Raw genomic sequence first — 14,178 nt, 5'->3', positions numbered from 1 at the left:
GATTGACATCTGTTTGGATTCTAGGATATTGGGAGAGATACTTCAGTTGCCTAGTGAAGGATACTCATATATGGAACTCCCAATTAAAGAAGAAGGGATCAGAATTATCTTAGGAGAAGATTTTTCAGGAAGTTTAAACAGATTGGAAGCAAAGCTACTGTCCATTGAGATGAGGGTCCTGCATCAGATTGTGACAAAACTATTCTTTCCTAGGAGTGGTAGACATGACTTACTATCTGGCAGAGATGTATGTGTCATGTTTCATATCATCACTCAGACCCCCTTAAACCTCCCTACACTTATGATAGAGGCCATGAGAGAAACTTTGAACAGATCCAAGGCACACTTGCCTTATGGTATGGCCCTTACTAGAGTTTTTAGGAGGTTTGGAGTTAGCTGTGAAGGGGAGACACCTACCAAGCTCTCACATGTGGACACTTTCAACCAACACAGCCTGCACCGAATGGGAATTACAAAGACTGTTGGTGGTTGGATCAAGGGCTCTGAAGAAAGAGCTGAGGAGAGAGCTGAGGAAAGAGCTGAAGACAGAACTGAAGGCAGAGTAGAAGAAGAAGGTCCAACTTCTCCTGTACATGATTTCAGGGCAGCTTCACCAGATACCCAGTTCATTCATGATACTGAGGCTGGCCCTTCTGAGTTTACTAGGATGCCCACACCAGTGTATCAGCCAGAGAGCAGAGCACCTCATTCAGAGTTCAGACTGGCTGACGATCAGATCGAGCATATATCTCAGCGTGTGGCTTCTTTGTTGTCTAGCCAGTGGAGTAGTACTTCTTTTGCACCTGGAGCTACTTCTTCTGATCAGACCATTACTCCCCACATCTCCACTATATTTCAGATGATTTCAGATCAGTCCGTCAGGATACAGCAGCTTGAGGATACTGTCTGGAGACTTACTGGCAGAGTTCTTGACTTGCAGGGGCAAGTCCTTGCATTGGCCCATCCCCAGCCACAGGAGTCTACTATTGAGGTCACAGACCTCACTGCAGAGGCTGGAAGGCTCAGAGGAGCATTAGAAAGTGGATATGAGCTACTGAGGAAAGAGATCAGAGGATCGAATGAGCATGCTACCACCCAGTTCACTGCTCTACTTCAATCTGTTTCCAGAGCACTGAACGTACTTGATTCTATCAGACTCATGGTATCAGCCCTAGTATCTCAGCATTCTCAACCACCTAGTTCATCTTGTTCTCCTGCTCGTGCCATCACCTCCACTCGTGGCAGAGGCAGACGGGGTAGAGGACGCACTTCTGATCCATCATCTCCTCACCCTATATCTGATGACTCCGATCCATGATTTGTCTTGATCATTGACTTATCTTGATCTTTACTAGGTTCTAGGAGTTAGTATCTTGTTCTAGGATCTATACCTTGGGGCCATGTATTGACATTTAGCTGGTTGAATTCTATGTATTGAAACAATTATGATTTTAATGGAATCATCTTTTACCTATATTTCTACCTCTTTGTAATGATTATATTTTGGTTATATTTCAATCTCCGTTACATCTGTTGAAATATTATCTTCTCCTTATTGTTGTTTGCTATTGATAATTGCTATATTGAGGGGGAGCAAACATCTGTGAAAAACTCTAAAGAGGAAGAAATTAAAGAATATTTTCAGAAAAGGAAAAGAAAGAGTTAACTATGTTTGATGATGTCAAAAAGGGGGAGAAATTAAAATTAAACAAAAATTGAAATTAGACAAAAAGCAAAACCCTAAATTATGAGAAAAAGGGGGAGAAATTAAATTAAAACAAATATTGAAAAAATTAAATAAATATTGGAGAAATTAGACAAAAACAAGGATTGAAAGATTAAACAAAACTTTGAGAAATTTTGGTATCGAAATTTGGTATCAGACAGAGAAATTTGGTATCAGACAGAACTTTAATCCATCAAAAGCAAAATCATGAGTACAATGCAAATAAGTATTTTTTATATATATGCTCTGATATTCAAACTTGCTTTTGAAATTTTACTCACCTTGAGACATCAATAAGAAATTTGTTTTACTCTGATTCATCCTACAATTTCTTTCAACTTGATCTGATACATGATAACATTTGATCCGATACAGTGTGAAGGTTTCTCTAAAATATTATAACATTTGCTCTAATACTGTATGAAATTTGCTCTGATACATTATAAAATCTTTTCTGATATCATTGTAAAAATTATTTTTGCTCTGATACATAGAAAAAGTTATTTATCTTCTCTTGCTCTGAAATATCTTGAACTCAAAATGATCTAATACCCTTTTCAAATCTTTAAGAAAATGGACAAACTATTTTTGCATTTATATTACATGCCAAAAGAATCATACTCTTTTCAAGCATATACACCCATAATGGATTCTTTTGAAATTAATGCTTTAACATAAATATTTTTGTTCATATGTTTTGTCATCATCAAAAAGGGGGAGATTGTTGCTCCTAGATTGATTTTGATGATTACAAAGCAGATTGAAGGGATACAAACAATTGAAAAAGTCCTTATGCTCTTCAAGGGCAAAATCGTAATTTTGCTAAAATCCTGATTTGATAGTACCATTTGATAGAACAAATGATTTGAAATTTATTGGTGAAAATTTCATTGTGTTTGGACTAATATTTTTGAAGTTATGAAGGTTTAAAGTGCATGAGTCGACTCATGAGTCAACTCATGGCACTATGAGCTGAATGGCACGAAAAAAAAATTCCCATGGCACGCTGGATTTTTTGGCTTGGCACGACCTGTGAGTCGACTCATGAGTCGACCCACAAGGCATGAGTCGACTCATGAGTCGACCCCTGCTGATTTGAACCGAAAAATTCAGAAATCAGATCTTCTGGTCTGTTGCAACAGAAGTCGACTCATGAGTCGACTCCTGAAGCATGAGTCGACTCATGAGTCGACCCCTGCGACGGGAAATGTCAGCAACGGCTATTTTTTTGCCCGTTTTAATTGCCATTTATGCTTCCTAAAAATCCTCTAACGGCTCTTTATCTGCTTAAATTGTTTTCTCTTGCTACTAATGCCATAAAATGCTTAAAATGGTGAAAGGAAATTGCAGATTAAATAGCAGATCAAATTGCAAAGAAAAAGGTGAAAAAATCGGGAGATCAAACGAGAGATCAAAAGAGAAGAGAGGATCCTAAATCTGAGATCAACGAAATATTCAAGAAGAAGAGAGAGGATCCACAATATTCAAGAGAGTTTGTGAAAAAGAAAAGCAAGAGCATTCAAAGAGAGAATCTTTCAAGTCGATTGTTTTCAACCTTGATCTAGAGATCGTTCAAAGCTTTCAAGAGATCTTCAATCAACAATCAACCTCTTCTCAAGCGTTCAACCGTTCATTCATCTTGAGAAAATCTGAAAAAGGGGTTCTTCATTTGAGTAAAGCTTTTATTGTTATATTTGCTCATTTAAGGAGCTGTTATTGTATTATCTGTGCTCTAAATATTCTTACTCTTTGTGAGTTTTTGATCTTGTTTTTGGAGGATTTCCAAAACAAGGAAAGGTTGATCCGAACCTGAAATCGGAGTGTTTTGGGTTTGCTTGTACCCGGGAAACAAGTGTTCTAGCTTGGGATAGCTAGGGTCGGAGTTTCCGACGTCTTGTATTCTAGCTTGGGATAGCTAGTGTCGGAGTTTCCGACGTTTTGTATTCGGGTTGAATACAAAGGATAGTGGATTAAAATTCCCAAGTGGGATCTTGGGGAGTGGACGTAGGTGCAAGGTTAGCACCGAACCACTATAAATCCTTGTGTTTGTGGTGTGCTTTATCGCTTTATCTTATTTCTTTATTATATCCTTGCAATACTGCTTTAGTTAACTAATATTGATTTAAAGCCATTGTTTTGTTCTTCATAAGTTATCTGTTGGGCTTAAAATTTTTAGAAACCCAATTCACCCCCCCTCTTGGGTTGCATAGCTGGGCAACAGGGTTCTTCAAGGCGACATGGCAGACAGCGAGACTCACCCTAGAGAGGGTGATGGAGGTCATGGACTATTCATCATAGGGTTCAACCTTGACTATTTGAGAAGTTTGGGCCACCCCAGCTACTTCGATAGTGAATCAGATGGTGTTTGTTACTTGAGAGCCCCCACCCCTTGGATTCCTTAAGGTCAACTTTGATGGTAGCGTCAGAAGCAGCAAAGGGAGTACAGGCTTTGTGATCCACAGGCCTGACTCAAGATTCATAGTTGTTGGCCGGCACCATCTTATTGGGGGCACGGTTCCATGGGTTGAATTACAGATGGCTTGGGCTAGTATCCTTCTCACCAGATTGAGAATCAGAGCTAAAAGGCTGGTGGTGGAAGGAGATTCTACCCTCATGATTGCTTGGCTTTGACAGTGTTCGCCTGAGGTGAATGCACATCCTATTTTTCATGATATTTGGTGCTTCATAATGAACTACACTTTCTTCAACCTTCACCACATCTATCATGAGGACAACACTGTTGCTAACTAGGTGGCTTCCTATATGGCTGAGCATGTTGGGGAGACTATGTGGACTGATATAGGAGACATTCCATTGGGATTTTGGGAGACCATTTCTTTTGACCTTCTTGGATGTATTCATACTAGAACAGTATGAGCAATCCATTTCACCAAAAAAAAAAGTGACATTATAATACATATACAATCTATTTTTAACTACTAGACAGTTGTTTGCTTCATGTGCTGACATCTGTCATTGAGACCAGCCTTAACTATCCCAACATTTATTGGGTTAGCTTTGTTTAGGTTTAGTATTAGGGTTTGTTTAGGTAGTATAGCAAGATCAGTTGAATTTGTTGCTAGACTCAAGAATTGGGCAACTCATTTGGGCATGGCACATGTCGACCCAACACACTCTAGCCCGAATTTTATGGGAAGAAAACAAAGACCTCTTTTCTTCCAGCACACCCATAGGCTAGGATTTAGACTAGGACTTCAGCAAGAAATTAAAAGATGTAGGCTAAGTGAACCAATAAGTACAATTTTTCCATGATAGTTTGGTTTGATTGTGATTAAAATCCTCTAAAATTTCAACCATGGATCCTTTAAACATGCACACCTCTAAAATTACTTTTATGCTTCCCCAAATTTCAAAATCACCTTGTTTCTTATTATTGGAATTGGAATTGTATGCCATATATAGTTTTTTTTTATAATTATCATTGCTTCAATGATCATGTATGGTTTTTTGTATCATAAGATGAGTTCCATTACATAGCTCCATTAATTAATTTAGATTTTTTTTTTATTCTATAGATCAAGAAGTTTCCTAGAAGTATTACTTTACTACCATTGTTTCAATTGTAAATAATGATTTGGAAGTCATTCAACTTCCAAATATTGTGGAAAGGGTAACAATATCAGCATCTCCTAATAAGACTGATAATGTAAGTGTTTTGTCCTTTGGAACAAATGCACAGTATCTTGAACATATATTTTGAATTCATGTAGTTGCACAATATTTTCAAATAAAATTTAATTAGACATCCACATGCACCCCTTATTTTTGGATTCATATCTATACAATACATGAAAGGAGAGTCTAGAATTCCCCCATGGCAACATGTAGTGGCACTTTAAAGGGGGTTTAGAACTCCCTCCCCACTCCATATAGAGTTCGGATGTGTAATTCCTTTAACAGTTCCTTTATAAACAAAAATTTGTTTGGTGACATTTAATTATAGTTTACATTTTTTTTTGAAAAAAATATGAAATAAAGTTTAAGTGTATGGTTAAGTATGACACATAACATCATACTAGTGCTCCAACATTAGTGCTCCAACATCATTGTCCACATCATCGCTATACACTATGGACCTGTGCGCTCATAACCCATAGGTCCCAGGATCAAACCTGGCTCTGATACCAGTTGAAGAAAATATGCAGTAGTACAATACATACAATTTTAAAATTTTATGCAACGAAAGTAATAGATTAAATGATTTAATTCTAATCACATTATAAGATCTTATTTTAGACTATCACATCATGATCTTTGATATGAAAATATGCACTTTAGATCTAAAAATAAAAATCGCATCGATCTCATCGATGCTGAAATTCTAGATCTAACTATTAGATCTACTATAGGAATCAAAATAAGTTAGAGATCGTTATCAAATAAATTTGATCTTGATCTTCTCTGGTCCAATGGTTGGAGAAAATATTTTTCAGGTCACTCACAGCTATACGGAGTCATCTGGCCTCTACAGGAAGATTCATATGAAGACAGGCGCAGATCAGAGACTTGGAGGGCTAGCCTGCAAGCAACTTCAATAGTTGATTTATTCCTCTTTCTTCAAGTATTTTGGACACTCTAAAGCAAGAGAGGATCAAGAGGAGGAATAGAGGAGGAGAAGAAAGGGCTTTGAAAATAAAAAACACCAAAGAAATGATCATGAGACGTCCAAGAGAGAGGGCCCCTTTTATAGACTAGAAATTAGGGTTTTTCAAGGAAGGGCACCAAGAGTCAATGCCAAAACCTCCTTTTGGCATCCCAAAAAATTCTAAAAAAATTATTAAAATATGGAGAAGGATTTTAGAGTCTCACACACCAAAACATTCACCAATAAAAATAAGAAAAAAATTAATATGGTATCAACAATATTTTATATACAAAAAGTCTCTTTCCTAGTTTACCTATTATCTCTAATTCGGATCGCATTCGAATTAGACAAGAGATAATATTATGACCCATCAGCTATAGCTACCCACCCTTATTGGATCCACTATCAATATGCCAAAAATCACAATCCAAATCCAATTAGATATAGAGAAATTGACATGGATCCAGGTGTGGCGCAGGAGATAAGGATAGAGTCCAAGTTGATAAGGACTCTTCATTTTTAATTCTGATTCTATGCCAAATCAAATTTGGATTGAACCCACTGATATAAATAAATCTAATCCAGTTAGAAATTCAAATATCTCATCAAATTTCTAACCCAATTTGAAATTAGCCAAGTCAAAATCCTGATCGAATCAGCATCAAATTTTTCTTATAATTGGGCTCGATCATGTCAAACCCAATCAGAGTCGAACTGAATCTAATTCAATTAGACTTGTTCCAAAGCTCTTTGTCAAATAAAATTGAGTCAATTAGTAATCTAATTACTAATTAATTCTCTAAAAATAGTAGTATTTTAGTCCCAATGGGACTCTCCCCCAAAGTCCTAATTGGAGTAGGATTCTTCACCAGAGTCACAATACAATTGGACTCTTTAGCCATCTGATATGATCAAATCTTCTAATGCATGTAACCCCATAGGTTCGAACCTAAGCTGGTAGCATAGAAACAACTTCCTATACCAATCGATGTAACCATCTAGCAATGATGATCTGACGATCGGATAGATCGAAGTATTGCAAAGCAATCTTCTAGAACCTACTGACGTATGGTTACCATATAATTCATCTCTTTGATCCAAATGTTCAAAGTGATCTAGAATTTAACTGTCAATCCTAATTTAGTCGATCATATTGTATTTCAACTTTTCAAATTCATCTCATAGATTATCCTGGTCAAGATTTTACTAAATTGAAATATACTGATGCATATCTCCTACTAATTCAGAGGGATCAATTCCATCTTGACTCACACACCAACTTGATATGTACTTGACTGCACCAAGTAGTCTTCCGATATTGAGTTAGAAACTCAAATGGTCTGATACTAAAGTACAGTGAGTTTCTTACAAGTCACCATGATGGTCTCAGATCGGAGGGATATTTATATCCATACCCTTTACGAGCTACTCTTGATAGCAGAGTGCTAGACACATGGTCACGTTCGATGCGAATATACTCCTACATTCTATCTGCATGCCATAACAGTATCTCTATACTCCTTAATTAAGAGGATAACCAACTCATATGGCACATAATGACCTACACTTGATATCACTATCGTCCTAGTAATAGCGTATCATTTGGTCGCAAATATTTTTAAAGACTTAACGACAAATCCTCCTTTGTCTATTAATCATAGTTCTAAAGACTTCATTACAACACAGAAGTTCAAAGATAGATAATTTGTAACGAAAATGTTAAATAACTTTTACTAATAAAAATTCATATATAATTTATAAGATGAGCACAATCGTCTAACGATTGATTTTGGGACATATTTTTCAACAACTCTCACTTTAGCTAAAGCCAATCGGTATAGTATCTAATGCCCATCTTTGACTTGTGGTCATCGAACTCTTTGATTCTAAAAGCTTTAGTAAATGGGTCGATCAGGTTCTCCTTTTCATAAATCTTCTGAAGATCGATATCATCTCTATCCACGATCTTTCAGATAAGGTGATAGCGATGCAGAATATATTTGGTATGCTAATATGATTTTGGCTCTTTGGCTTGAGCAATGGCTCCAGTATCATCACAGTATAATAAGATAGGACCATCAACGGAGAGTGCTACTTCGAGCCCACTGATGAACTTTCACAACTATACAGCTTTCTTCGCAGCATCGGATGCCACGATATACTCCACTTCGCAAACAGAGTCCACCACAGTGTGCTGCTTGAAACTTTTTTAGTAGATTGCTCCACTATTTAGGATAAAAATATAATTTGACACACTCTTGCTATTATCATGATCTGACTAAAAGCTGGAGTCGGTGAACCCCACCAGTTTCAAGTTAGTTTCACCATACACAAGCCACTGGTCCTTAGTATTTCTCAAATACTTAAGAATGGTCTTTACGATCTTTCAGTAGTTCTTTCTTGGATCAGACTGGTATCTGCTCACTATCCCTAGTGAAAATGTCATGTCTGTGTTGGAAAAGGTGCAGGATTTCATGCATGAATTTCAAAATAATTTTGAAATATAACACAGCGGAACATGTAAATTAAATAATTTAATATATAAATACATATAATCAGATTACTAAATCCTATAATTAGGATCTATAACATATCATATTATATTTATAAATCAAAAAATAAAAGCTTTGTATTGATCAAATCAATATCCTACATCTAAAACAGTTTTAGATCTAAAACCTAGATCACATCTAGATAAGAGAAGAGATCAGATCTCTTACCTTCATGCAGGTTGAGAATTTCATGGTTAATTTTTTTGTTGTCTTTGGAGCCGCACATGCATCCGACCACTATAGGTGATCCACATGAGACTACAATAAAATCAGAGGTTCATCGAATGAAGATCCGCTCGAAGTGCTAGCTTCTTGCAGATCCCTCCGGATGGTTAATCTAAAAAATATTCTTCAGATCTTTTGGACATTCCAAGAGATGAAGAATATGAGGAAGAATAAGGGAGAAGTCAAACTCTTTGACCTTCTTAAAATCAAAAATAATCTGTAAAAGAAAAAAAATCCTAAGAGAAGACAGTTCTTCTCTTTCAGTACATCAACGATTGATGTCCCAAAAATATCTCTATGCTAGGACATGAGAAGACCTTCTTCTCTAGATATTTTCCTAACTTTTAAATATTATGATATTTGATTTTTCTCATAAAAAAATCTCATAATTTATGGAGAAGAAGGGTTCTAAAATAAACCTTAAGAGAAGACCTTCTTTTCTTGTTCTTCTCTCATCAGAACATGATCAAATCATGTCCAAAATTAGATCACCATGCTCCAACTCATTGGAGCATAGATCCACCACACCATCCCTCTTTCTCTCTCATATTTTATCACATAAAAACATAAAATAAAGAGAGAATAATCTTAAAAAAAATAATAAGAGAAAATAATCTTCTCTCTTACCTTTTTGTTTCTACAAGACATCAACTTTTGATCCCTTGATTGAAGACTCTCCTTCAAGGAATTTAATGCCTCAAACCACCCATTCCATCCTCTTTCTCTCTCAAATTTTATCATATAAAAAACACAAAAACAATGAGAGAATAATATGAAAGAAAAATAATGAGAGAAGATAATATTTTCTCTTACCTTTTTTCTCTACAAGACATCAACTTTTGATCTCTTGATAGAGGACTCTCCTCCATGAATATTGGTGCCTCAAACCACCCATGCTATCCTCTTTTTCCTCTGGTTTTTCTATCTATTTTTCACCAATTTTTGACTGCCTATTTCATCTCATATGGGGCGGCAACTTTATATATGGCAGATTAGGTCAAAAGACCTAATCAACAAGGAGTCCATGGGGTGTCCAACTCTTGGACGCCCCTTCCCTTATCTAATTCATGGAGAGCATGAAATCAAGCATAAAAGAGGTGACAAAATGTAAGGATAGGCTTAGAGGAAGTTGGCACAAGAGAGGAGAGAAGAGTTCTTGTGAAGAGGGACTCTTTCAAAAAGGAAATAAACCTAAACCACTTTCCATAATAAACCAAATCACTTTCCATATTGAATCAAATCAAATTTGATTCAAATTTCTACAATAAGTGGTGTGAGATCATTTTCCTTAGTTGTAGATATCATATAAAAAATATCTAAAAATTAATTAGGGGTGTGGGCTTTCTTAGTTGGTGCAAGAGAAGAGATGGAATCCTAGTCTAACTAAGATTCTTATGTAGACTAGGTCAAGTTCTTTGAACCCAATCCAAATTAATTATAACCTAATTAATGGTGATCTTAATCTAACTAGAAGTCCAATTAAACTAGATTAAACTATATTTAATTCTGATTTAAATCTTAACTTAATTAAGAATTAGGTGCATACAAGTCTTAGTCGAACAGGAACTTGTTCTCCCTTGCAACTGGCTTATCCAATAAATCAATTAGACTTAATCCAATTAAATCTAAACTAATTTTAATTGAATTAAATTCAATTAGACTTGATCTCAGCCTAATTGCTCAATCAGATTGAGCCAATTAGCAATCCAATTGCTAATTGATCCTCCTGCAACACTTGCATTAGGTCAAACATCAATCACATTGATCATTTAACCTTAGAATGATTCTCAATCGACGATTAACCATCTGATTAGGTTACAACCTCTTATGTGTGTGACCCTATAGGTTTGAACCTAAGCTGGTAGTACAAAAATTAATTTTTGTACCAGTCGAAATAACCATCTAGCAATGGTACCCGACGTTCAGATAGGTCGAATGTATGTAAAGCAACATTCTAAGAATCTTGACCCATGGTTACCGTATAATTTATCCTTTTGACCAATAATACTCAAGATGACTTCAAGTATGCTGTCAACACTCATACAAGTCATCTTATTGTGTCTCAAAATTTTGTAAATCCCATGACTCCTCATGAAGATTATCCAGGCCTAGATTTTGCTAAATTAAAACACAGCGAGACATTATCTTCTTGAAGTTAAAATTTATCCTTTTGATCAATAATGCTCAAGATGACTTTGAGTATGCTGTCAACACTCATACAAGTTATCTTTATTGTGTCTCAAAATTTTGCAAATTCCGTGACTCCTCATAAAGATTACCCAGGCCTAGATTTTGCTAAATTAAAACACAGTGAGACATTCTCTTCTTGAAGTTAATCAGGAGTGGTCAATCCCATCTTAACTCACATACTAACTTCACAAGTATTTGACTGTATTCAAAAATCTTTCGAACCTATATTAAAAATACAGGCAGTCCGGCACCAAAGCACAGTGACTTGCTTGCAAGTCATCGTGGTGATCTCAGGTCGGAGAGACACTTATACCCATTGGCCTTAGCTAACTACTCTTGACAGTAGAGTATTACATTGATCATGTTTAATGTAGATATACTCCTACATCTCACCTAGATGCCATACCTATATCTCCACACCATTTGGTTTTGAGGACAATCAATGCATATGGCATACAGTGATCTATACTTGATAAGTTATCGTTCTTGTTAATAACTTATCATTTGGTCATAAACAATTTAAGAACCATCTGATAAATCCTTCTTTATTGATTAATTATGGTTCTAAAGACTTCATCATAATTTAAGACTTTATTTAAGGAAGATAAAATTTTTATGATGAACCTGCCAAATAACTATTATTATTAGATAATTTATATACTAATTTCAATCATCTACCACTTAGATGATTGGCTTTAGGATATATTTTTTAACAGTCTGATCTCATACATCTCATGATGTACATAATAGAACCCACTGTCGAAGCATATGAAAGTCTACTTATACACCCTCTTTCTTCTAAGGAGTTGTCGGATAATCTCCTTTCGAAAGAAAAATTTATTGGCCTATCAGAAAATAGTCTTTCTTGAAATTCTCCATTCTGAACCATTTTAGCATGATATCTATGTATGTAGATTGTGAGAGCCCAAACAGCCTCTTAGATCTATCTTGATAAATCTTCATCCCTAGGATGTAGGCTACTTCTTCCAAATCATTTATGGAGAATTGTGATGATAGCCACACTTTTATTCCTTGTAATGGAGGGATGTTATTTTCAATTAAGAGAACGTCATCCATATACAACATAAAAAATATAATTATTGAACCATTTGCCCACTTGTATATGTAGGGTTCCTCTTCATTCCTAACGAAGCTATACGTTCTGATCACCTTATCAAAATATATATTCTAACTCCGAGATGCTTAATTCAATCCATAAATGGATCTTTGAAGCTTGCACACCTTGGACTCATCTGTGGATGTGAACCCTTCAGGTTGTATCATATACATCTCTTTGTTCAGCTTTCTATTTAGGAAAGCTATCTTCATATCAATCTATCAGACTTCATAGTCCCGGTATGCTGCTATCGCAAGCATGATCCGAATGTATTTGAGCATTGCCATAGGAGAAAATATCTCATCATAGTCAATACCATAATGCCGACGATAACTCTTGGCAACCAAACAGGCTTTATAGGTCTCCACCTTCCTATCTGCACCCCGCTTCTTCTTGAAGACCCACTTACACCCTATGGGTTTAACCCCTTCAGGTGGATCAACCAATGCCCATACATCATTGACCTTTATGGACTCCATTTCGAATTTCATGGTTTCAAGCCATTTGTCAGAGTTAGACCTCCGCATCGCATCCATGTAGGTGATCGGATCCTCATTGTTCTCATTGAGATCAATAGGATTTTTGTCTCGAACCAAGAAACTTAAGTATCTATCCGGCTGATGTGGTACTTTACTGGATCATCTCAAGGATGTTTGTGTATTGGGCTTTGGATTTGATCTCATCAAATCTGGTTCAGATTCAATCATTGGTATCAGTTCTTCTACCTGTCAAAATTCATCAAGTTTGATTTTAGAGGCACTTACTCCTTCACTAAGGAATTTTTTTTTCAAAAAGTGTGCCTTATTACTGATAAACACCTTTTGTTTAGCGGATAGGTAAAAGTAATATCCTCTCATTTCATTGAAATACCCTATAAAATTATATTTATCGGACCTAGGGCTGAGCTTGTCAGTTTGTAATCGTTTAACATAAGCCGGACATCTCCAGACCCTAAAGTAAGAGAGGTTCGGCCTACGCCCTGATCATATCTCATATGGTGTCTTACAAGTGACTTATTCAAAATATTATTGAGTACAAGACAGGCTGTTTTAAGTGCATATCCTCAAAAGGAGATCGATAGAGTTACAAATCCCATCATGGACCGAACCATGTCAAACAAGATTTAATTCCTCCTTTCCGAGATGCCATTATGCTGTGGTATCTCTAGAGGGATCCATTGAGAGAGAATTTCATTCTCTCCTAGATATATCAAAAATTTACTAGAAGGATTTTCACCTCCTCAGTTAGACTGAAGAGTTTTAATATTTTTTTTAATTTATTTTTTTACTTCATTACGAAACTGTTTGAATATTTTAAATGATTCGGACTTGTGTTTCATCAAGTAGATGCACCCATACCTAGATAGGTCATCTATGAATGTAATGAAATAGCTATACCTTCTTTTGGCACATGTGCTCATGGGTTCACATACATCAGTATGTATCAGACCTAGCACATCACTGTCTCATTCACCTTTTACAGTAAAAGGTGACTTGGTTATCTCTCCAAGCAAACAAGACTCACAGGTAGGTAACAATTCATAATCATCTTTGTTGCTCCTAGATTGATTTTGATGATTACAAAGCAGATTGAAGGGATACAAATAATTTTAAAATGAAAAAGTCCTTATGCTCTTCAAGGGCAAAATCATAATTTCACTAAAATCCTGATTTGATAGTATCATTTGATAGAACAAATGATTTGTAAACTATTGATAAAAATTTCATTGTATTTGGACTTATATTTTTGGAGTTATGAAGGT

General features: G+C 35.8%; 1 long non-coding RNA gene across 1 annotated transcript; it reads right to left on the bottom strand.

The window, feature by feature from the left end:
* Window positions 1-8,128: 8,128 nt before the first annotated feature.
* LOC140856070 (uncharacterized) lies at window positions 8,129-9,976 on the bottom strand. The gene is made up of 3 exons (XR_012139470.1): window positions 9,737-9,976; window positions 9,053-9,241; window positions 8,129-8,780 (listed from the first exon to the last, which is right to left on the bottom strand). It is a non-coding gene; the product is annotated as an uncharacterized lncRNA (long non-coding RNA).
* Between the last annotated feature and the right edge of the window lie 4,202 nt (window positions 9,977-14,178).

The sequence above is a fragment of the Elaeis guineensis genome, chromosome 3 (assembly GCF_000442705.2).
Source record: "Elaeis guineensis isolate ETL-2024a chromosome 3, EG11, whole genome shotgun sequence".
NCBI lineage: Eukaryota > Viridiplantae > Streptophyta > Magnoliopsida > Arecales > Arecaceae > Elaeis > Elaeis guineensis.
This window is presented reverse-complemented; position numbering and strand designations above follow the sequence as displayed.